At 44.3% G+C, this 22913-nt stretch overlaps 1 protein-coding gene across 1 annotated transcript in view; it reads left to right on the top strand.

Annotated features, from left to right (window-relative positions):
- UBE2H (ubiquitin conjugating enzyme E2 H) overlaps nt 1–22913 on the top strand; it is a 54016-nt gene that overhangs the window by 5262 nt on the left and 25841 nt on the right. The gene's annotated exons all lie outside the window — the stretch shown is intronic.

Here is a 22913-nt window from a genome sequence, read left to right as displayed (position 1 = left end):
CTTTAAAAAGATATATATATATATATATATATATATATATATATATATATATATATATATATATATGTGGAAAGCACATAAGCAAAGCTTTGATGTTGCTGGCTACTTGTTTGTATCAGTGGCTAGTGGTCTGGGGCCATCCCTCCCTGTATAGGGCTGCTGCTGCATTCCCCTGCTGAACCCGCAGTCGCTGAAAGCAGCGTTTTGCTCTTTGAGTGCTTTTTCTTTTTCTTTCTTTTTGTTTTTAGAAGAGCATCAATTAATCTGTTCCTCACCTACATGCTTAATTGCTACCTCTTACCTTGACTCTAGTACCCACCTACTGTGGCGCATGGAGTGGGTTGAGGAGGTGAGGTTGTTGAAACATAAACTGAGGGAGCAAGTCCTGGAAGGTGCTGAGTGCCTCCTTCAAAGAGTTGGGGCGCTTTTCCCCCCTTGGTGGGAGATGCAGCTTGCCGCTGGATCAGGTCTAGAGCAAGGTGGTTGCAGCTCTTCCTTTGGAGACTCCAGGTTTGCTGTGTCGAGGTGGAGGCCGCCGTGGTCCCGCTCGCGGGTGAGGCCGCGCGGGCTGGCGCTGAGCTCCACGCTCAGCGGCGGAGCGCCCCGGCCGTGCTGGCAATCCTGCCCTTGTCCTGTAGAGGGCAGGTCTACCCGCCCTTGGCAACCCGCTGCACACAGGCGCAAGACCGCGACCCCAAATGCATGAGCTTTACTTCTTGGGCAGGATCTTATGCTTCAAATCTTTTCTTCTTCCCAATCCTGTATCCTTTTGCAAGCAAAAACAAAGCAGTGCTAAAAATAAGAGTTCCAATAGACTTTTCTCCTTGACTCTTTTTTTCCCCTTAAGTTAAAGCAGCAGGAACTGGGCAACAGCAGGTTGTTATGAAGGGAGCGGTACATCTGAAACGAGCCCAGTGTAGAGTGATTGCTAGTTGCAGTATAACTTAATGTTCTCAGCACCTGTTGATGCTTGGTGCCCTTCTTAAACCATGATATAATCCGAGTCACAACCAGGATAAGCACATAACAGGTTGTTGTTAAGGTAGGAAAGTGCCTGCAGTTAAAGAGACAGTGTCTCATACGGAATGGGTAACTAGCCAAATAACTGTCCATTTTACTATGTGCTTAAGTTAGAGGTGCTAGAGTGCTGAGGGAGAAATGTCTAGTTTACTCTCTTGGAGCTCTGGACGTTATTCTGGCAGCAAAGATGAGATTGCTGAATAACATGTTTTAAAAATACTGAATGTGAATTATATACGTGGGTGTGCATATAGGAGTTGAGCGTTTCATTCTGTGTCTTATTGTGTGCATTCAGCTTCCCTCCTTTCACTCCCTTCGTTTCCCTGTGGGTTTTGTCCATGTGTTTCTGGAATAATGAACGTAGAGTGTTGCTCTTTGTTTTTTTTCTCACCAAAATAGAGCTTGCGTGACTAAAGAATCATACGACCTTGCCATCTCTAGTTTCTATTAGGTCATCCAGCCTGTGTGCCAGTGCCCGTGGATTCTAGCAGAGTGCTTGCAAATGAACTGCCTTAAACACTAGAAAATGCCCCAAGTGATGGATCTTCAACCACATCCTGTGGAAACTGTCTGACTTGGTTTTACTGGTGGCAGAAGTAGGAAGTTCTCACTTGTTTCCCCTAATTCTTCTTTCTCTTCATTCTACCTTCTTGTGATGCTCAAAACTGTTTGTTCTTTGGTGCTGATATGCTTTGAGTACTCTTAGGCTGTTCCAAAGAAATACACACACCCACTTTACAAGGCTCTTCCCTCCCCCCCTCCATCCCCAGTCACTCCCTTTGGCCTTATAACCGCTTATCTCTAAATGTTATATCCTCATCTTCTGTCTCTTTCTTCTTCCAGTTCCTCAGTGTTTCTGGTAATGATCTGTCTGGGGCTGAGGATGGATTTACAGCCTCTTGGAAAGGGGCAATTTCACTGCCTCTTGGGCTCATGCAGCTCTTAATGATTCCCTGTGAACTGGGCCTGATACTAGATTTGGGACTAAGTTGTGTTGTTTTTTTTTTTTTTGTTTGTTTGTTTTGTTGTTGTTACTGTTGCAGCTTTCGAAGAGCTGTGTGGCACTATCCTATAGTCTTAAATCACTTGGCTTATTCCCTCCAGCAAATTGATTTGGCCTTCAAAAAGAAGCCAGATCACTCAAGAGTCTGTTTCCTTGGCATCAGGTGCTTCACGCCGGGCAGAGGGGTGTATCTGCACCTATCACTTCCAGACTGAGGTACCATCATTGTTCTGTTGACTGTGATCCTTTTTAAGCTATAAATTACAGAAAATGCTTTTACATTCCACATGAGCAGTGTACAGGAGAACACAGAAGGTAGCACAGAGGTCAAGATATTAGTGATTCAAAGCGGGGAGGGGATTTTTAGTGTAGCCATTTAAAATGGTTCTTGGAGTCAAATGTTGCTTCCCAGAAATGATTGCATTTCACTGGTGCATGCTTTCCTTGGACTACATGCTAGAATGAAGAGGGGTAAAATATTTTCTTTGAGATAGTACAATAGCTCGAGTGTCTGAGTGGATTATTCTGAAACATTTTGTACTATCTGGCTGTAGTTGGCTTCGGTATTTTTTGGTGATACTCTCTTAAAAATGAACGTTTTAAATCTAGGTTAGTGTTTTTGTTAGGAAAAGTCAGCATTTATGACAGTTGCTGTTTTTTTAAGGGGGCTCAACCCGGAGGCAGTTGTCATCCCCTGTGAAAGGTTGAGGTTAAAAGCTGACAGTTGACTGTTAGATAAATTTTGCATTATTTCCAAATTCCAGTGGGCTTTTCACCTGGCCTTGAGCACTCTTCCTGCGAGAGCAGCGGTGGGGGAGGCAGAGGGGACCTAGCATGTAAATCATAGATGTGCAAATCATTGCTGGCTTCCTGGCCGCGAGGATACTCTTCATGTAACAGCTGATTGTTTCTAGTCAGTCGGCTGTGGACCTTTTATAATGACTGTATGGGGACAGACTGTATTAGCATGGAGGTGAACGAGAGGGGATGGCGTGGTGGTATGCATAATGAATGAGTGGTATTGAGAGAGGATGAATAGCGTCCAATCTGCCTCCTCGCAGACCCTGAGCAAGGTATAACACTGGGAGGTAAACCTAAGTGTGTTTGCACTAAAGCAAAATTTTTTGTCAGTAAAATTTTCTGAGACTTTGACTGAAACATAGCAGGGTTTAAAACAAGTTTAGGTACTTATACAGCTATTAAGAATATCCCAAATTGTTGTAGGAAGGGTAAAAGGGCAGAGGCTGGCACGAACACTCTTTTGTGAGACATTTGCTTCCTCAGCCTTAGAGAGCTAAGAAGAAACTACTTTGGAGTCATGTTTTTCTCACCTTCCTACTGTAGTGCTCCTTACTGTTTTATCTGAAACAGCTGGTGCTGGTCATGGCTTGGAGATGGGATAATGCACATGCCAGATCACCGGTCTGGCCCAGTGCTTTAATTCTTAGCTCTTGCAGTCTTGAGTAAGATGCTAGAACAACGTTTAGTTTTTAAAAAAGGAGGAGGGGAAGCTATTAAAAAAAATAGTATCTGATACTGAAGCAATTTGATGTCCTTGTTTAGCCTCCTGCATGGTAGATTAATAGATGCAAAATTGAAATGTTTGATAAATTATTAACATAAGCACTTTGGCATCTCCTGGCTTGCTGTGTCGCTTTTTGTTTTGATGGTGGCAGGAGTAGTCGTGCTCTGAAGCTGTGAAGTGAAGCATCTGGGGCAGGGGAGAGTGTCCAGTGAGAAATCTGTTTTTTGCAACAGGAAAAGCCGGATATGAGCGTAAATCCAGGTTGTCTGCCAAGGTTTGACTGGAACTGTGTAGAGCAAGTAACTTTGCACTTAAAAACATCTCTAGATCTGAATGCTATTTTAAAACTGCTCCAAAGTTGCAGTTCAGTTTTTAATCACTGGAGTGGATGGGGCCTAGGAGTTTAGACCAGCTTGCTTTTGAGGGTAAATGAAGCTCCTCCTCTGAGTCTTGGTTGGTCAATCTTGAATGGTTTAAACCCAAACTTTTTTTTTCTTATATATAAATCACACCTGATTTGAAAGTGCATTGATTAGTAGGTATAAAACATCCCTTGGTGTTCGGTAGCCTGCATTGAGAGGGGCTGGTTGCTCCTGAAACCAGGAGGAGCAGGACATGGCACTGGAATGGGTGATAGATGGTGCAGATCTTCTGAGCTGGAAAAACTGACATTCTTACTTTCAAAGAGGAATAAACGGAATAAAAAATGAGTGGGAATGATACAGCAGGGGGAGGGAACATTGAAGTAGTTGTTTCATCTCCTACTTTATTGTACTACTTAATGGACATTCTGTTTTCTGTTGGGGATGGGGTTGGCAGAGGCTGATCATTTTTCATACTTTCTGCATCTCTTTAAATCTAGCCTATTGATGCAAACCCTTGTGGCGGCAGTCATGTCCTGGCTATTTTCAAACTGTTCTGTTGGGGAAGGCCCCCTTTTAAGGGTGGAGGGGAGAGGTACCTCCCTGATGACATACTTGCATCAAAGCTGCTTCATCGAAGGAAGCTGGTGGAACCTAATGTACTGTCTCCTTCTTGCTGAAGCCAAATGAAACCAGTTGAGTTTTTCTTCCCTCTAATATCCTTACTTCAGCCTTGCTGACCTTCCTGAAGTCTTTAAAGCTAACGCAGCTAAGTATGAATGCGTAGAGCGCTGGTTTCATGTAACAGCAGCACAAGTTTTAAACCTTGCAGTGACTGGGCTGCTTCCATGCTGAGATAATAACCTGTGGGAAAGATGTGTCCGTGTCAGTGGCCCTGTTGAAGGTATCTATACTTGTTGCTAAACTTGTTGAAGGTATTTACTTTGTGTTGAGAAGTTGCAGTTACAGTGTGCTTGGAAAAGAACAACACGTTGTGGGCTGATTTCCACAAAACTCATGGTGATGGTCTAGCTTGATAATACTCTAATTTGTATGATAGGAATGTAAAGTAAACAAGGCTGAAATAAAGAAGCAGCCCTTCCAGGAGTGAAACACCGACTTTGGAAATGTCAGCTTGAACTGTGATGTGACTCAGCATGGTTATCCTGATTTACTCCTCTGTGCTACTGAAGGCATCTTCTACTTTTTTTAAGGCTTTCAACCTGCCTCTGTCAATTGTGAAATGAGGGAAACAGTGAAAACAAATAACCCACCCATCAGTTAGCTTCCTTAGCAGACCTGGCGTCATACATAGCTTAATGCTTCTGGTGTAATGGAGGACAGTTATTGGGGTGAGCTTGGATCCAAAGAGAAGAACGTAGCTTTGAGAGATTGGGAGGGGTATTCAGTTGAAAAGCTGAGATGTCAGAAATCAGATCCTCATAACATAGTACTAGAGCCTGTACTTTTGTGTCCCTTGAAGGGGAAGGTGTGTGAGATGATGTTAACTTGTCCTCCTGGTATCTGATGATATGAGTAATGGCACCATGCAAGTAAGCTTACATCTAGTGCTGTTTAGAGGGTTTTTTTTTAATTGTGGACATAATAATGAACTAATGTATTTTGTATAAAGCTCCAAGGATTTAAACAGATTCTGGCTTACTTATGACTGCAAAGAGTTATGAATTGGTCATAAGCGATTTTGTTTTAATTACTTCATGGTTTTTGCCATTTTTTTTTTGCTTGATATTGGCAGTGTGATCAGGAGGTTGCCATTTACAGGCGAGTTTGAATACTTGCCTTGTTTGGACCGAGAGAGAGATTGCACTATTTATGAGTGTAACCAGGTAGAGAACAGCCGCAGCACCTGTGACTGGGTTAGGGCAGCAAACTCAAATTGTTATTTGAGGTCAAATGCAAGACTGAAGAAATATGGCTTCAGCAGGTCATTGAAACTTCAAGCCCCTCTTTACTTATTGGTCTGAGCTTGAATTTCCTTGGCATAGTATTGAGACTTAATCATTTCAAATTTGCATCTTACTAATAAAAAAATTTTAACAATAACATACTCATAACATTAGTGCCTTTCAATGGATACCAGGGCTTGCTTTGCTAATGAAAGCATGCCACAAACATGTACGTGCTGTCAAAGAAATAAGAACATCTGCTGACCCATTGAAATGACCTTGATGTTCAGTCCTACAAGGTGTATTGATCATTGGACAACTAGACCCTCTGACTACCCTCTGCTTAACTTAATTTTACAAATTTAGAATGTAGATTGCTTAGGAGACAAATGATGGATTTCCAGTGTGTATTGAAACTGGTTGATGAGGATTTGTGCATTAGGATTTAAAATGCACAAATGTAGATGCTGTGGGGGTTCCTCTTCCTTGAGCCAGTTCGCATCAGTTCTTGCAGGCAGAGGTGGGTTTGGGCAGATCGTCTGGTGTACTCCCTTGACTCACCTTTGCAGTGGTTTCTACTCACTTAAAATATGACCCTTCAGCCTGACTGCGTTAAGTCTTTAAATGTCAGTTCTTTGTAAGAGGAAAAATGTTTTATGTTTCAGTGTGATGGGTTGGAATAAGATTCAGGGTTAAGCAAGGATGATTTGCAGGTTATGACTATTGAGTCTTATCAAGAGAAGTATTTTGGGCTGCTGTCTACGTGGACATTGTAGGGAAGGCGATCAGAGACTTGGCTGTCTTGAGATATTCTTTGCAGTGTTGGTGGTACTTCTAAAACGGTTATATAGCGTGTATGGCATCAGGGACTTCCAAATTTTTTTATGTTAGCTTTTATCTGGAGTTAGTTGTGTAAATGGAGATCGTGTACGAGAACAGCTTGTGTTGTAAAAGACCACCTTGAGTCCAGACCAATATCTCTGCAGTGTTGGAGACAAAAGTTGTGGTCTTGTATTTAAATGCATTATAAATATTGTGTTTCATGTAGTTTCCTTTTTTGAACTTTAGTTTCTGTTTGCAAGGACTTTCTGCTCGGTATGTCTGGGGTGAAACGGGATTCTTCAGAGATAGGAATTGCTTTAGTGAGGTGTGTGTATTTTTAAGAGTCTTGGAATATGTGCGGCTTAGTAGCAAGCGAGTCCTTAAATAGTCCTCTGTGCCTCTTAGTGGCTTCCAAAGACACAGATTTCTTTGCTGTTACCTGAAGCTCAGTATAACGAGGACACTTTAGAACAGGATATTCTGCATGAAACTATCTTGTGCCTTACAGGTCTGCAGCAAGCTGACAAGAAGTAAGTCTTATGATATGTGAAACTTATAATCCTCCGTAGGTCCTGTTTTATTTCAGATAGCAGTTGGGGATTTGTTATGAGCACCTAATGGACGAGCACACTGTCAAGTGTGTTGGGCTGTGACGCTGATGGCTTACTCCCTTTTACAAGGCGTTTCAAGCAGCCAAAGAGCCTCTTGAGCAAACTAGAACTAAACTTGCCAGCTCAGGACCATCTTTCCTTTATTTGATTTGCCTTGATTCTAGTGTCATTTCTTTCTTGCTTGTTTCCCTTAATGAGCAAATATTGAGGTCAAGAGCATGTAAAACATCTTGGGGAAACAGGTCCCCCTAATCCTTAGGCAAGACACAGGATGAGTCACAAGCTGAAACTGTTTGACTTGGTCAAAGCCACTGCCAGCCACCCATAGGCTTGACCTGATCACTGGGTTTTACCATTCAGGTCTTCCCCTCTGAAGTCTAATGACTTTGCAGTGTGCACGTTCTTCTTCTAAGCACTGAATGGAACCGACCAGACTGCCACATAATTCACAGGACTCGCATCAACTGTTTTTAGGTCATTACCAGACTGGGCTAAATTTAGCAGATGAGCCAGAAGTGTGAGGCTTCATATCCAGCCTCCTGCCTGGTCCCTATTTCTGGGCTGTCTGCTTGGACTATGCACTACGACTGGTCAGGTATTAGCAGAATACCTGGGCAGAAGGCGAGGTATGATGGGTGAAGTTCCCAGTCGTCTTCTGCTTTCTCTGTTTTGTTTTGTTTTGTTTTCCTCTGCTCATACAGAGCAGGTATACCACTGAGATTTGCTTGCAAAGTTACTAAATAACACTGTACGAAAGGGACAGGAAGTCGTGGAGGAGGGCACCGTTTGCTGAGCTAGTAATAGGATAGGGAGCTTTTCACCTCCTGGATTACTGGCTTGAATCTGGTCTGGACTGATAGCAACTCCAGTGCTCCTCTGAGCAGCAGGCCTTGGAGACGAGTTCTGTCCAGTTTTGGATGTCCAATATCTGTTGGCTGTCTCTGTGGCCGGGCAGTGGCCGGTTGTTGAACTTGGGTCGCTGTTGGATGTCTTTGCCCACTTAGGGATGGGGACAGCTCGTTTGCACTTGGAGCGGAGGGAGACGCTTTCCTCATTAATGCTAAACTACATCTCAAGTAGAGAACACTTTCACCTCCTTTCGTTCAAGCCCCACATTTCTGCTAAAAACTGTCAAGATGGCAGGGATGAGTGAAAGGGAAAAATAAGTTATTCTGACAATACAATGAACAATTTGAAACCTGCCAGGAGCAATGCACTGGTTTTGCAGTTCCCAGCTGTTCTTTATTGCAGCTTCCTTGGTTGTTTCACAATTCTGTTTATTTGCAGTAGCACACTAGTTAATTGGGGATTTTCTTTAGATTAGCAATATTGTCATCGCAAATGGCTTAAAATGTGTCAAGTCTGCTTAATTCTGATTTATTAAAGAAGGCTGTGATAAATGTGTGTCTTTGAAAATGCTACTGGGTCTGCTGGAGGTCACCTGTAATTCAGAGCATCTGGTGTGGGTCACTGCTAGGCTTTTTGTTCTGTAGTATGTAAGCTTTGGTCTTTTTCAGCTTGTCTCTGAAGGAGGAGATGCTTCAAATTCGGTGACAAAATCCCACTTTCCAGGCAGCTGCACGGCTAACGACTAAACTGTGTTAATTAGTTTTCTGTGCCTTTGCAGTAGTGTTCCTTTGTCCCTTCTATAATGGTGACCCGAACAGAAAATGTCAAGGAATCTTCTGTTTCGGCTGAATTTAACTAATTATAGGAAAGCACTTGCCTTCCCTCTCCCAAACTCGGTAACACAGTTTAAAAGCTGGTGGTCAAATCGATAGCATTTATATTGAGAATGTGGCTTCTATTAGTGATGTATGCAGAAAAATATTAAAGTTCAGTCTTAAATTGGCTGCACTTTTTTGATCCACATAACATGCTTCAATTTTTTTTTTAAGGAAACCTTGAAGCAAATGTGCTTCCTCTGGCTATCAGAAATCTGTGGACATAAATTGGAATGGTTGGAATGGTTAATTTTTTTTTTTTTTTAATCCCCTGAGCTCTGTCTTCACATAACTGATGTGCCTCTCATTAGGGAATTGAGGAAGAAGGGGGGTAATTAAGCTTGAGCAGATGCACTAGAACATGCTTTTGGATCAGAAGCAAAAGGACTTAGTGATGAGGTCTGGCTCCTGCCTTTAGTTGATGCAGACTAACTGATATCCTGGTTCTTCTGATTTAACTGTCCCATGCAGAAATGGAGTTGGTGCTCATGTGGGGTAGGAAGCAGTGAGGCTTGGTTAGAAAAACTTGAAGATTATCGGTTGTGAGGACACCTTCCAAAAAGTTCATGATGTTCTCTCCAGCTCTTCCATGCGTACGGCTCAGAGTGGAGGAGAAGGCAGCTGCCACCCGGTCGAGGCTGTAAGGACTACGCGTGCCTGTGCTTTAGGGACGCTCTTGCTGTTCGTCTCGTCGGGTTCGTAAAAGGGAAGACGTACCTCTCCCCCCTTCCTCCGACGGAGGGGGTGTCGCTGGTGCCAGGGCTGCTTTAACGGGCCTCTGCCTTCCCGCGCGGTGCTGGGACTCGTGCTTGCGGCGGCTGAGCCGCCGAGCTAGAGCGAGCTGCCGCGCTTGACGAGGAGCCGGGGGGGGGGGAGTTCGCTTCTGGCGCAGCTGCTGAGCGAAGACCCGGGTTGCAAAATCCAGAACCCCCAAAACGGCGTTTTGCCTGGACGAGCGCAGCGCGGCGGGCGCCCTCCCTTCCGGGCTCGGGCGCTGCCCGGCTCGGGCCCGCTGGCGCGCTCGTCTCCGCGAAGGGGGCCGCGGGCGCTTCGGTGGCCGCCGTTGCGCGGCGTCCCTGGAGCTCGCCTTTCCGCTGCGCGAGGAAGCTCGTGTAGGGATCATTGTTAGTCCCCGGGTATGGCGCTCTCGTGTCTTCCTCTTGAACACAATGTGTCTTTATACCTTTAACTTCAGGAAAATCCTGTACAGTTAATCCTCTGAGAAAGGCCAAAAAGCCTCAGAAGAGCCTGGGACTTTTTTTTTTTAAACACTTGCCTGTTAACAATTTTTTTAACTTACTGATACAAAACCTGCTGATAAGAATCAGATACAAAAGAACTGCTAAATTTAACACAAGTACCAGGCTGAATTTTTAAATTTCTGGGAAGGATAAACAAGTGAACTTTATGCAGGTGGTTTGGTCATTAACTGCAAGCATGGCATGACTTTTTTTGGTTGGGGTTAGTGGCTTGATGGGCAGGAAATAACACGTACTGACCCTGTGCCTAGCCTTGAAAATGTGCGTCTGTTAGTATTTTCTCGAGACCCATCTGTACAGTGGAAGCCGACCTGACTTGGCCTCAGCTTTCAGACCAGATGTTGGAGTAACTAAGTAGAAAACGGAGTAATAGATGCGTCTTTATAAGCTAAACCTTTAAATACAGATGGCCAAAAGGAATGAACAAAATGAAGATAGGGCCAAAGCAGTTGCCTCGTGCTTCTTGTCTGTCTGCAGCTAGCACTGAGATGTCGGGTCTGTTTAGCAGAACTGCTGGGGGAAACGCTGAATGTGCTGCAGTGCTCCATTGCTCTCATGCCATGGTAAGAAGAAAGGGGGTAACTGATTTAATAGAGATGGCAAAAGCGTAGTAGGTATTTGTGTACAAAAATGAGGCATCCAGGAAGCTCCTATACTTTTTTCCATCAGCAAAGTGAACTGCAATTTCTTGGTGTGTTGAACTCTACTGTTTGGTATTTTCACCTCTTGTGTTACAGATGACCTAGAAAGAAAACTTGTATCTGCATGCTTTGTCGGCTACCTGTAACCAAGGTCAGAAAGGTGCTTGTTCCTAAATAACTTTCCTGCTTTGGTTTGAGAGAAAGCAGTGCATGGTCTGTGTTGGAAGCAGCAGTTGTGATTGTCATAATTTCACTAGTTCTCAGTTGGATATAAGAGGCATCATGCTCTGTCACTTGGAGCATTTGTTCAGGTTAAAAGCAACACTGCGTATGTGAGGGTATGGAAAAATCCCATTTGAGATCTGTCTTGGAAAAAAAAAATCTTTCCTGCGGTATGTTTAACAAAACCAAGGAGGGGAGAAACAAATCTGATCCCTTTAGAAGTCCCAACAGATCTTTCAGATCTCCTTGCTCTAGCACAGATACGAGGGCAAATTGGATACTTCTGGTTTTGCAAGTGATCTATAAAAGACACGCTGCCCTTAGGTCCCTGATCACCGATTTTAGATGTGCTCTTACAAGATGTGGATGCTCTATCAACAGGCATGCTAACGTTAGCCTTTTGTTAATAGACATTTCAGTATGAGCCCCTTTGCATAGACGGACTGTCCCAAGCGTGGTGTTCATCGTGATTATTTTTCTCCTGCCAGTTCACGTACTGTCTGCTGAACCTGAGAATCTAAGGAAGAGCAGAACTTAACTTCTTCTTGAAGGAAAGAAAAAAATAATTTCTAATAAAGTGGTTTGAAAGGAAGAGAAATCAGCAGGTGCCTCAGGATATGATCTGCCCTGAAACTAGCACCTGTATCTGGGAGAGCATTGTGTGTTACCTCAAATTGGGCTACCGAGGACAGTGTGAAATTGAGATTGAAGCCACATGTTGCCTTTTTCACTGTGTTACTTGAGGTTGAGGGAAGGGTGTTGTGTTTTTTTTTTGTTTGTTTGTTTTTTTAAATCTCTAGCTTAATTTTTGAATACAATTTGTGTGCCTCTACTTCCTGCATCCATACTGTAGAAATACTAGTGGTTTCTGAGATTTATTTTAAAGCCTATCTCACTGACAGATAATAATGCTTCTCCGGGTAGATTCAGAAATGCAGGAGCTTCTGACTCAAGTAGCAAAGTAATCTGTAACAAATATATGTAAACTGTGCCCTCTCCTTTAGAGGGAGAAATAATTTCCAAAGTGCCTTTGGGGAACCTTCTTATTGCCTCTCTGGTTGGTATGGAAAACACCCAGATGAGTGACAGTTCAGAAGTGTGATATTGGATATTAAGCCTGTAAGCTCAGATGGGAGAGCTTCCCCAGATCTCCTGGGCTCTTTAAGTCCTGGAACTGACCCAAAGTGGTGGTGCTGCTGTAGTGGTGGTGTGACAGCTCCTGGAGCTTGCTGCATGACACTAAGTACTGCTGAATATATAAAGTTGAAGTATCATGAGGACCTGTGCTGCTTTTTCACTGGCACTGTCTACTTCAGTGCTTGCTCCAGGCTCTGAGTCTTATAATTTAAACACAATTAGCTCTAGGTGGAGTTTCAAATGGATGATGTTGGCTCAGTTTTGAAAGTTTTGAAAAGCTGACGAAGTTTTGAAGACCTTGAAGACTTTGAATATTCACAAAATCCTCTTAAAAACCTTGTGCAGATGTGACCTCAGGTGAGCAAGAAATTCGTCATGGGGTACTTCTATGTACTGTTGCGTCTGCTGCTGTTGTGTTGGAAGGAACTTGGTAGAACAACACTATTGCCACGGATAGCTTCGTACCCTCGCTGCGAGAGCGGCTTAGTCCTCTTGGTACAAGAGTTGCTTACAGGGTGGCTCTGTCCTTTGTTTCTGCTCTGACGTTTCAGAAATTCTCTTGCAGCTTTGGACTCCAGTAGGCTTATAGCAGAGGTCAGCAAAGCAAGCCTCTTCCACAGATCTCGTTTTAAAGGAAGTGGAGGCAGTGCAGCTAAGTAGGTGCCCCACAGCTGTCTTTGCCAGTCTCATTGCCAAACCCTGCTGTGGTTTTTATTTATTTATTTAATTTTATTTTTTTTTAGGGACACGAACCATGGAGCTAACCGTCTTGCTGCCATTGCTTAGGCTTATCAAATGGACCAATTTTTGATGCATTGCGAGCATTTTTACACTGAATCAATACTTTCTACTCAGCTGCTGCTCTGTTGTGCTTACACACAAAGAAGGGCAAACAAGATTGCCTGATATATGCAGCCCTTATTCCAGGGCAGCAGGATCCTAGACGGAACTCTAAAAATATATTTTTTCCTCCCTCCGAGCATTTTTTAATATTTTAAAGCTTAGTACATCTGTTTGGTGCATCTTTTATGGAGACTTAAGGTTTTTTGCTCAGAAGAGACATCCCAATGTGTAATGTGAAGTGTCTATTAAAACAGCTCAGCATTCCCTTATTTGAGGCTTTCTAAGTTCAGTGTTAAGTTGCATCACCTTGAACTCCATCATATCAACATCCACTTGTTGATGAGTCCCTGGCCTGTTGATTCAGACCCCTTGCAGGCAAGAGGTCCTGGTATGTAGAAGAGGAGCATGTTCAGTGCCAAAGCACCTTAAAACTAAACTTCTCTGTGGTAGAATATCACTCTGAAATTACAGAATGAAAGTACTTGTTTTGATGCTTCATTCCCCCTCCCCGCCCACACTGTTAAAACATTTTCTGTTGATCAAAATCCAAAAATAAGTAGAACTTGGGATTCTCATGGATTTTTCCATAAGTAAAAACTCTTGTCAGAGCTCAACTGCTGACCTCTTCTGCATCTGTCTGGGCTCCAAATGTGTCGTGTTCAAGGTGTTACTTAAACTCCTTCTTAGGCTGTTTGGGGTTTTATGTAGTGGTTGTTGAGGTGGCTTGACATGCATGCAGTTTCCAAATGACTCTAGGTTTCTTGGAGTAAGAAAGTATTTCAGTAAACTCTACGGAAATCTAAAGCAAACCTCACTGAGGGAGAAGACTGTATCTTAAAATAATATGTTTTCAGGAAGTCTAAATCAGTTAAGTATTTCAACTGTGAAAACACATGAAAAGCCTTCTGCTTTTAAGAAACCTGGTACGTTTGTGTAAAATGTATAGGGGGCACAGTCCATTTGAAATGTGTTTAAATCTTAAGGTCGGTGTCCACATGCTTGGAGCTGTGCTCTCACTTCTGTGGCTTTACAACCACAGTTTCTCTCTTGGGAGTGTTTTGGTGCTGCTTGCACTCACAAACAGAGGAAATAAACTGCAGCAAGCACAACTGGCAGAAGAAACGACTGTTTTTCTTCTCCTTCTGATATTTCACTTAAAGTACACTTAATTTCTCACCTATTTGAGAAGTTTTATTATTCTTACATTAAATACAGAGTTCCCTCCAAACCTGTAGTCACCATGGTAACAGACTCCTTGGTGGAAGCTGCAGCAATGCAAATATTGTATCTGATGGTTTGGTTTGGAGATGGAGGTGTGGCCATGTAAACTGATACTATTTTATCCTTGCTTCTAGATCTGACTTGGGTTTCCCTTGTGATTGACTTTAAATATCAGTGTGATGAGTTCTGTTCTGCAGTGGCACTTCTGTAGCTTCTGGCTTGGTGGTTCCCTGGGAGGGGGGCACAGTACCCATGTACTTCTTGGCAGAGTCCTTGCTCATGCCACGTGAGGTGCTTGTCTTGAGCTTCTCCTGGAGGCTTACACATCTGGTTGGAAGCACAGAAGGAGGGTAACGAATTTCTATGGTGTGATCCTTTTTACCTCTCCACTCACCCCAGATAAGCCCAGAGCCATGTTCCTGTGTCATGAGTCTACGTTTTGTCTTCCTTACTATACTTCTGAGCAGTTCACCTCCAGCAAACCCTGTGGTGCTCACAGCAGCCAGGATTATTATCATTGCAAACAAATTGCACTTAAATTCTTTTTGGTTCACAGCGTATCTTCTTTTACTGAGATCTGAAGGAACTGCATTTTGCAGCGCTTTGCGTGGGAAATGCTACTGCTATGTTATAGTAGTACACAGGAACATTGGTTAAGTGCTGTTGATCGCAACTTCATTCTGATGCCCTGTCATCAAATCCTGTCCTTTCGCACTTAAATTCTGCATTGACTTCTTCTCACCTTGGCTAGTGCAGCTCCCTGCCTTTCTCCAGCGGCACCTTGGCCGCCCTTGCATACGTCACAGCTTTAAGTGATTTCAAGCTACTTCCAGCGTACTGCTCCTGGGACTGATGAACATGTGTAGCACCAAAATGTAGTCATCTCACGAGCAGAGCTCTGCTGCACTGCTAATCAAAAGGCAGCACTTAAGATTGAGCTGGGTGGAGAACGAGAAATGTGCCTGGCTAAAGAGACCTGGTAAAATGGGGTCCTAATGCTTGTACATTTTGCATTTATAAATAGGAAGGACACAAATGAACTGCTCAGTAATCACCAGTGCATTAGCAGTGAGGCTGGGGTTTGGCTATGGCACTTCTTATCTACCATCGGAAAGACGCTGATTGTGTTCCTGGCTAAACTGATTGCGAAGGTCATCTTGGTGCCACGGTTGCAACTAAACGTGTGTCCCATCCAATGGAAACTGGAGAATGCAAATTTAAAGATGTTTGTTGCAGTATTTTTTCTATGGCAAAAGAGTCTGCTACCTCTGTTTCTGAGCAAGTTGGAATTCTTCAAGGGAAGATGCGTTAGGTTTGTCTCCTGGAAGGAAAGGAAATACTGCTCGGTCTGGCGTGGTGTGAGATGTTGCTTGTATTGGCCTTTCGTGATGCTTCCCTTTGCTTCTGGTGAGAGAAGAGTAGATTTAAGTCTGGAGTGTCTCCAGTATAGGAAAAATGTTAATTTAGATTCTATTCAGCTGATAGCAGACAACTCCTATGCAAAGTGTCTTCTGGTGGCGGAGAGAAATAGCTTTTTCCTTCTACCTGAACCTCATTACTGCCGCTTCCTGGCGCAAAGGAATTAGTGCGCAGTGGTCAGACCTAAGTTATCTAGGGCTCCAAAGAAAGCAAGCCAAACAGGAGCGCTCGCTGGAGCAGCGGTTCCTCCTCCCCAAAAGCCCTGATCGCACCAGTGAGGTACCTCAGCACGTGCGGCGGAGTAGGGAAGCCCCTTCTTTTGGCAGGATGTCTGGCCGCTCTGGAGTTCGTCTTAGGAAATTTGCCGTTCTTGACATGAAATTGTAAGGAGTGTATGTGGAATAAGAAGGATCCCTCTTCTTGATTTTCAGACCGGTTAAAATCTGATAGAGAAATGGTGAGTGAGGCTTTTCTTTTTTTTCTCTTTTTTTTTTTTTTTTTAAGAGGAAACCGTTTTAAGCATTTCTAAAAGGAAAACAGGCTTGCATGCGTTATCCGAAATAAAACACGGCGACCGAGTGCAGGTTCGTTATTCCCTAGCTTCCAGAGCACCTGCAGCTCCTGGCGTAACCAGCCGCCGCTCGCTGCGAGCAGAGCTCCCTTCGCGTCGAGCCGCCCCCAGGTTTGCGTGCCGCGGGTCTGCTCCGCGGCGGCGAGCGGGGACGCGCGTGGAAGCTGTGTCGCTTTGCGGCGCTCTGACGGCACGCCGGCGTCCTTCCCCCTTGTTCAAGCTATCGAGGTTTACGGTTGTCCTGTTCGAAGCTGTGGGGTTCGCGGGCAAACTTGGTTCAAACAGAGGAAAATTGAGGTTGGCGTCAGACGCACGAAGATGAACTCCGGATTGCTCCAGCAGCGTTTTCCCTTCTGGGGGCTGGTACGGACGATGGAGCTGTGGCTGTCGGGACCGAGAGCTGGGCAACACAGAGTACTTGGCAAATAGGGTACGTGTTTCTGCTGCTAGAAAACCCCTTTTACTTGAAGCTAAAAACTACGAGCTGTGCCGTGCAGCAGTGAGAGCGAGTACCTTGCGGGGAAAACCAGTGGATTTTAATACTCTGAGTGGCTCGGCCTGGAGCTGTGAAGTAGCCTGGGAGAAACGTCAGGGTGAGCAAGAAGCGCTGCCATGTGAAATCACAAGAGTTTTGGTTTCTTCAGAACTTGCTCAGCTCTGCTGAAACGGCCTTTTCTCCGCTGCACCGCGGGGATTGATGCAAAGCATGAAGGAAGCGCAGTGTGAGCGGCGGGCAGAGGCTTTATCTGGGGAAAACAAGAACAACTATTCCTAGCGCTTTAAACTGAAGCGTCCTCGGAGTCGTGGCGCCGGCGGTGGTTTCACGTGTGTGGCTGGCACCTCGGGTGGCCTGTCCGGGACGAAGGCAGGGAGCTCCGAGGAGGTAAAGCAGGCTGCGAGGGCTTGGGGGCAGGGAGGCAACGGAGCTGAACTTGCCCTTTTGCTGCCCACACTTCAGTGTAACTGCTAATGCTGCTAAATCGTAGGGCTCCTTGCAGATAACTGCACGTTGCGTAAGTGTTTCTCGGAGTGGTACGTGCTCACCTTTCAGAGAATAGATATGAGTAACCATCAGTCTCGCTATTAGAGGCTATTTATGTTGCAAAACTCTGCAAATACCTCACGGCATTAGAGGCGTGAATTCTTCTGAGCAAGCAGAACTGTGCTTTCTGCACAGCAAACAGCTGGTGTGGCTGCCCCTCCATCGCCCGTGCGGTACCTGGCAGTGCTTGCTGCCTGCAGAGCTCTTGGCAAGGGAGAAAAATTAACAATATTAATCTTTTGAGCTGCAGTGAGATATCTCCTCAAAGATAAATTCCCAGCTGCTCTGGTGGCAGAGTTGGATGACTTCCGTTCATTTTATCGCATGCCCAGGTGTGGCCTTACCGTTTTCTTGAAAACCCATGATACCTGTCTTCTGCGGTCAAGTTCTTCACCTGGGAGAAGAGCTGTAGACAGATTTCCTAAAGTGCCGTAAGATATTCTTAGCAGGTATCCTTAGAGCGGAGGAGGCTGCTTTCTGGTAATGACTATCGACCTATCTGCGAACTTGAACTTTGTATTTACCCATACGGATCTCAGCTTTATTTTTCCCTGAGGCATCGCGGTGTCCCGCTTTACCCGACTCTTCAGGGCAGGGTATTCGTGGCCATTTGTATTGAGAATGTTTTCGGTGAAATATTTTTAGCTGGGAAGCCCATTTGCCCAAGCTTATAACTACTTATGTTGATTTCAGAGAAACTTAATGGAGGGAGTTTCTTAAGGATAGATGTTTTGGGGGGGGGAAGGGGGACACAAACAACAGGAAAAACCCAAACAGGCTAGCCATCTGTTGGCCATGATGTTCATCTGGGATTTCGGGAGCTCTGGGTGTGAAGTTGTATCCTAACAATTTTATTATTATTATTACTGCAGAGGAGATAGAGGCCCAGGGTAGTGGGTGGCCTTGTACGAGGCTGCTTAGGAGAGTGCGAGAGTGGGAACTTGACCCTGAAACAGGCAGATTCCCGTCCAGTCCATTTCTGGCCATTGGCTGGGCAGTCTCTAACTCAAGGCTTGAAAGGTCTTGCATTTTTTTTTGTCCCAAAGCAGAAGAGGGAAAATGCTTTAAATCACTTTTTATTCTGACTGAAGAAACAATTTCCTACCAGCTCAACCCTGAACAATGGAGCCTTGATCTTGATGGGGGCTCTGGATGTTACTATAATGCTAATATGTAGCACAGTTGGCCTTTGCGCTTCTGGCACTTTTCAGTCACTATATAGAGAGTCTGTAATCAGCTGCAGCAAAAATTCCCTTCTGTCTCTCCCCTAGCAACCCCTTCTGAACTGATGTTTGAAAATAAGCTTGCTTTCCATATCATCAACTAAATATTTTTGACACTTACTGTCATTAAAATTCCCCTAATAGTGTTGGGACTAAGATAATTTCTCTGCAGGTCCTCAAGACTCCCTTCTACTTTCTGTGATCTTGAGTTAAAGCTTTTGAACTTCTTATCCATTAGAAACAGAAACCTGACTTGTATCCAGATTTTGCTATTTTTCTCCTGACTTTTACACTAACTATATTTGACATGAAGTCAAATTAGTATACATATCAGATCAGGAGATAAAACCATTGAGGCTATAAGTCACCTAGACTAGTAGGAGCAAGCTGAGTATCTTGAAAGAGATTTGGTTGTGTTTTTGTTAAACATTTCAGCGTATGTGATGTGTTACAAGCTGGTGATCTCACCCCTGCGTACGCGCATGGTAGCTGCGTGCCCTGCTCTGGAAGCAAGGCAGACTGCTCATACTAGTATGAGCTGTTGAACTGCCTCCGGTATCGTTAAAGCTTTTAGCTGTTTGTTCTTTCTGCTAATCTAAATAACTGAGTGCGATGACAAAATGGGTGTTTGGCATGGAGGTGTTCATCTGGACACAATGGCTATAGAGGAAAACCAGGTGAAGGGTTTGTGGTCTTCCTCGTATGTACTTGAAGTCCTCATAGGAGCGCTTTCTGCACAGATTTACATCAGTACTGGATGGAAGAGGTTGATAGGAGTCCTGGGTGCAAACATAGCTTTCCTGGGATAGGTGCACAGGGTGCTGTGAAGAGCCTGGTCACCTCTGTAGGCTGGCTGCTACTCATGCCTGAACTGCATCACTGGCAGACCTGCGGAGACCTTAACTGTGGAGGATTTGCGCCGAAATATTGATGCGCTTCCTGGGGGTTCCTGAAGCTGCTCTCGGTATGCTGAGGACTTTCTGACTTTCTTTCTGGGAGCCACCTGGGCTTGCTGCAGGATCCAGCTCCAGGCCCTGGTCTAGTCCAGAGTGTAGGGAAAAGATTTTTTGCTGTGCCCCAGGCACAGCTGGGTTCTCTTAAGTCTTGCGGGTCTCCAAAGTGGCAACTCTTTTCTTGGATCTGAGGCAGCTGATTAATTGTTGGCGTGCATGGAACAAGATTCACTTGGGATTTAGTTGCAAGACTTTTGCCTGATGTAAAAAATAGTCTGTGTGAGCTGAGCAAGTAGTTGGTTCAGAGCCTGCATTCTTTACTCCTGGACATGTTACCCTCAGTTATGGTGGGTGGAGGACTGTCCCTCAGGAGTGTGATTCCAGAGAATACTTCAAACATCTCATGTCATGTATTTTTTCCTTGTGCTGTTAGAGGGTTTCCTAGTTTGCCCATGTGGGATGGGGTGATTGCAGTGTCGTCTACCTCAAAAAGCCTTGAGGTCTGCCTTGGTTTTCTGTCTCCCTGGAGTCGTGGCTTGTGTGATGTTGTTTCCTGGGGATTAAGAGTGCTAAGGAATGGACCTGAAGACTTCTTGGAGAAGACAATTTGCTGGTAGGGTGGAAATGTTCTTCCTCCTGTAACTGTCCCATATGCTTTTTCCTACTAGTGTTTTAAACCACTTTGCCAGTAGGACTTTGCTTTTTTTTTTTTTTTTTTTTTTTTTTTTTTTTTTTTTAACACCTGGGCACCTCAGTTTTCGGGGAAAAACCGGGTGAAGAGGGGAAGGCAAGATGGTTCGCCCCACTCATGTGAGGAAGTGTGAGTTCACATGAAATTGCCTGGTGACCAGGAAAGTCACTTGTACTCCCTCAGAGCTGTGCTAAAGTACTTCCAGGGGCTTGCCCTATACTGATATGAGGGCTTTATTGCTGAAGTTGACTTTATTTTCAGGTTGACTTCAAACTCTTGTATCGTGATAATAACCAATGTAGTCGTTTCCATGCAGCAAGTAATGCCTATCAGTTTCCTGAATATTAGTCACGTGCTTTGTTTGGGGGATTTTTTTTGTAGGAATTTTAGGCCCTTCTCACAATAGGGAGAATATTTGAATGTGGTACCATATTGCTTACTAATAGATTTTTGGTTTTAAGAATGCTAGGGCTTAAATCTGCATGCAGAAAACCCCACTTAGTTTATGGTCGTTATTAACTTGCAGAGCTACAGGGTGCGTACACTGCAACTGCTCAGGAGCTTGAAGACGAGGCTTGGAAAGCTGTTTTTTATTAAGTGGTACTTGATTTAGTCCTAAGTAAAGCCATTTATATTTAACCTGATCTGTGAAGCTGCTCTAAGTATTAACATACTTCAGTATTAAATGTTTCACTCTTGGGCATCATCATATATGAAGGATTTGGGTAAGAGCCCGTTCCTGAGTGTGGGATAGTTACCTATTTGAGCGCTTACACTTTGAAAGGGGCTTACAGTTGCTCTAGCCTATACTTAAAATGGACTGTCACAGTGCTGAGTGGTGCCGGTATGGTGACACGTGTGCCGTAACATCCGGTCTGAAGCAAGCTGCAGGATTTCCGTAGATGCTAAGGTACTTTCCACAAACCTTCAGGGATTCAGCTCTTCCCGGAGAGGCCCATTGGCTTTTGGCGGTGAAATCAGTTGTGCTTGGGGCAGCAAGGTGTTGATCTGCCCTGCGTTAGTGCCCCCGGCAGTCACCCAAGAGGAGCTAAGTTGCTTTCCGTTTCCCTGCAGGGCAGAGCAGCTTCTGCTGAACTAAGAAAAGTCTTGAGCCAGAACAAGCTGGTGTAAACTCTTTCCTCCTCCTTTTTAGAATGAGGGGAAAAGGGTTATTGCATCTTTTGGAGCTGACACTGTGGGAAAACCCTGTCCAAACTGAAAGTCATTGTACTTCAAGAACTGCTATAAATCCTGACTGACCCTGCAGATGAAGCTTGAATATCCTGCTTACGAGAACCCATGCAGACTGCTGAGACTGAGTTAACACTTGTGGCTACAGGAGCCTCTTCTCCTGGAGTACTTTGTGTGACTCACCCTATGCAAACTTCATAGGCCTATCGCTGATCTCGCATCAGGAGCTGAGCTGAGAATTATTTGTTCCTGCTTGTAGGTCCCACTTGCTTGTCCTTGGTGGTTAAGCTGCTTGTGGGTCAAGAACATTTAAGTGATGTGCATGTGCTGGGTCTCACTCAGATGTTTGCTTAGAGCCATGGAGGTGGGAGGTAGTCAGCATAACTACCGCAAAGTAAAAAGTCTCGTGGAAAAATCTTGTGCCTTGAGAGTGACAAGAGAGCCTTTTTGCACCAGCTTGGTTGTAAAAGGGGACTTGGTTTCTGTTGCCCTTGCCTGAGGGTTTCTGACAAGCTCAGTGGTATGACGTTAAGGGTCTCTTTTTAGATATTCTCTGCTAATGTCCCCATTCCTCAAAGAGAGGCAGCCTCTACGGTGCAGTGGTGAAGCTGTTGGAAGTTTGTATGGGAGTAAAACTTGGATTTCCTTCTGCTCTGCTTTCCTGATGCTTCTCTCATAATTCATACTAAGATTATTGATTAAAGGTAATTGCTGTAGGATATTATGCACAATTCATTAACCCTGATTTATAGCAGAAATCTTCAGCAAGCTTGGATGCTGAAACATCCCTGTTAATTGTCTTAAGTATTACTTGAAATGAATGTTTCTTGCCTTTCAATTCTCTATTCCCTTCTCAAAGCACTGGTGTTTTGGTTCTCTTTTTAACTATTTGGAGACAGTTGTTCTTTTAGTGCTGTAACAGTGCCTCAATCTCACCCTTCTGCCATTTCTCCAAAGACGCAGAGTTTTTGGTCTTGCAAGTCAAATTAATATTAGATTGCTGTAATTTGCATGGTACCAGTGGGAGGCTATCTGACAGCACTGGAGGCAGCCAAGTAGAATCGAATTCATCAGAATTTGCATTTGTCAGAACAGGAGTTGGGGAAAGTTCTGCTTCTCTGATCTGGGCGGACGAGTAAACGTTTAACGTGAGCGGTTGGCAAGGGTGACTTTCTGCTTGGTGGCTGCTATCCGGGGTGCAGGGATGGAGAGAAGTCTCTCTTGGAGTCTTCACCTCACTCTGCTGCCCCTGCGGTTCAGTGGTTTATTTTTGTGCAGTGAAGCTTTGGAGTTTTTACTGTTTCTAAATTTTAGCTCCCTTCTGCAGTTTGAATACCGATTCCAAATACGTTACTGATAGGCACTTCACTTTTTCTTATATCAGAGCTTAAGCACTGCAGAAGTAGATAGTAATGATACCTCCCTTTCCCCCTTAGAGCCATTCAGTGTTTTATGACTCTGAAGATTGGGCAATCTTTTTCTCTACTAAAAAAAAAAAAAAAAAAAAGTAGGTTCCTTTCCTGCTC

Source organism: Rhea pennata, chromosome 1, assembly GCF_028389875.1.
Source record: "Rhea pennata isolate bPtePen1 chromosome 1, bPtePen1.pri, whole genome shotgun sequence".
Taxonomy (NCBI): domain Eukaryota; kingdom Metazoa; phylum Chordata; class Aves; order Rheiformes; family Rheidae; genus Rhea; species Rhea pennata.
Note: the sequence above shows the minus strand (reverse complement) of the source record. Positions and strands in the feature narration are given on the sequence as shown.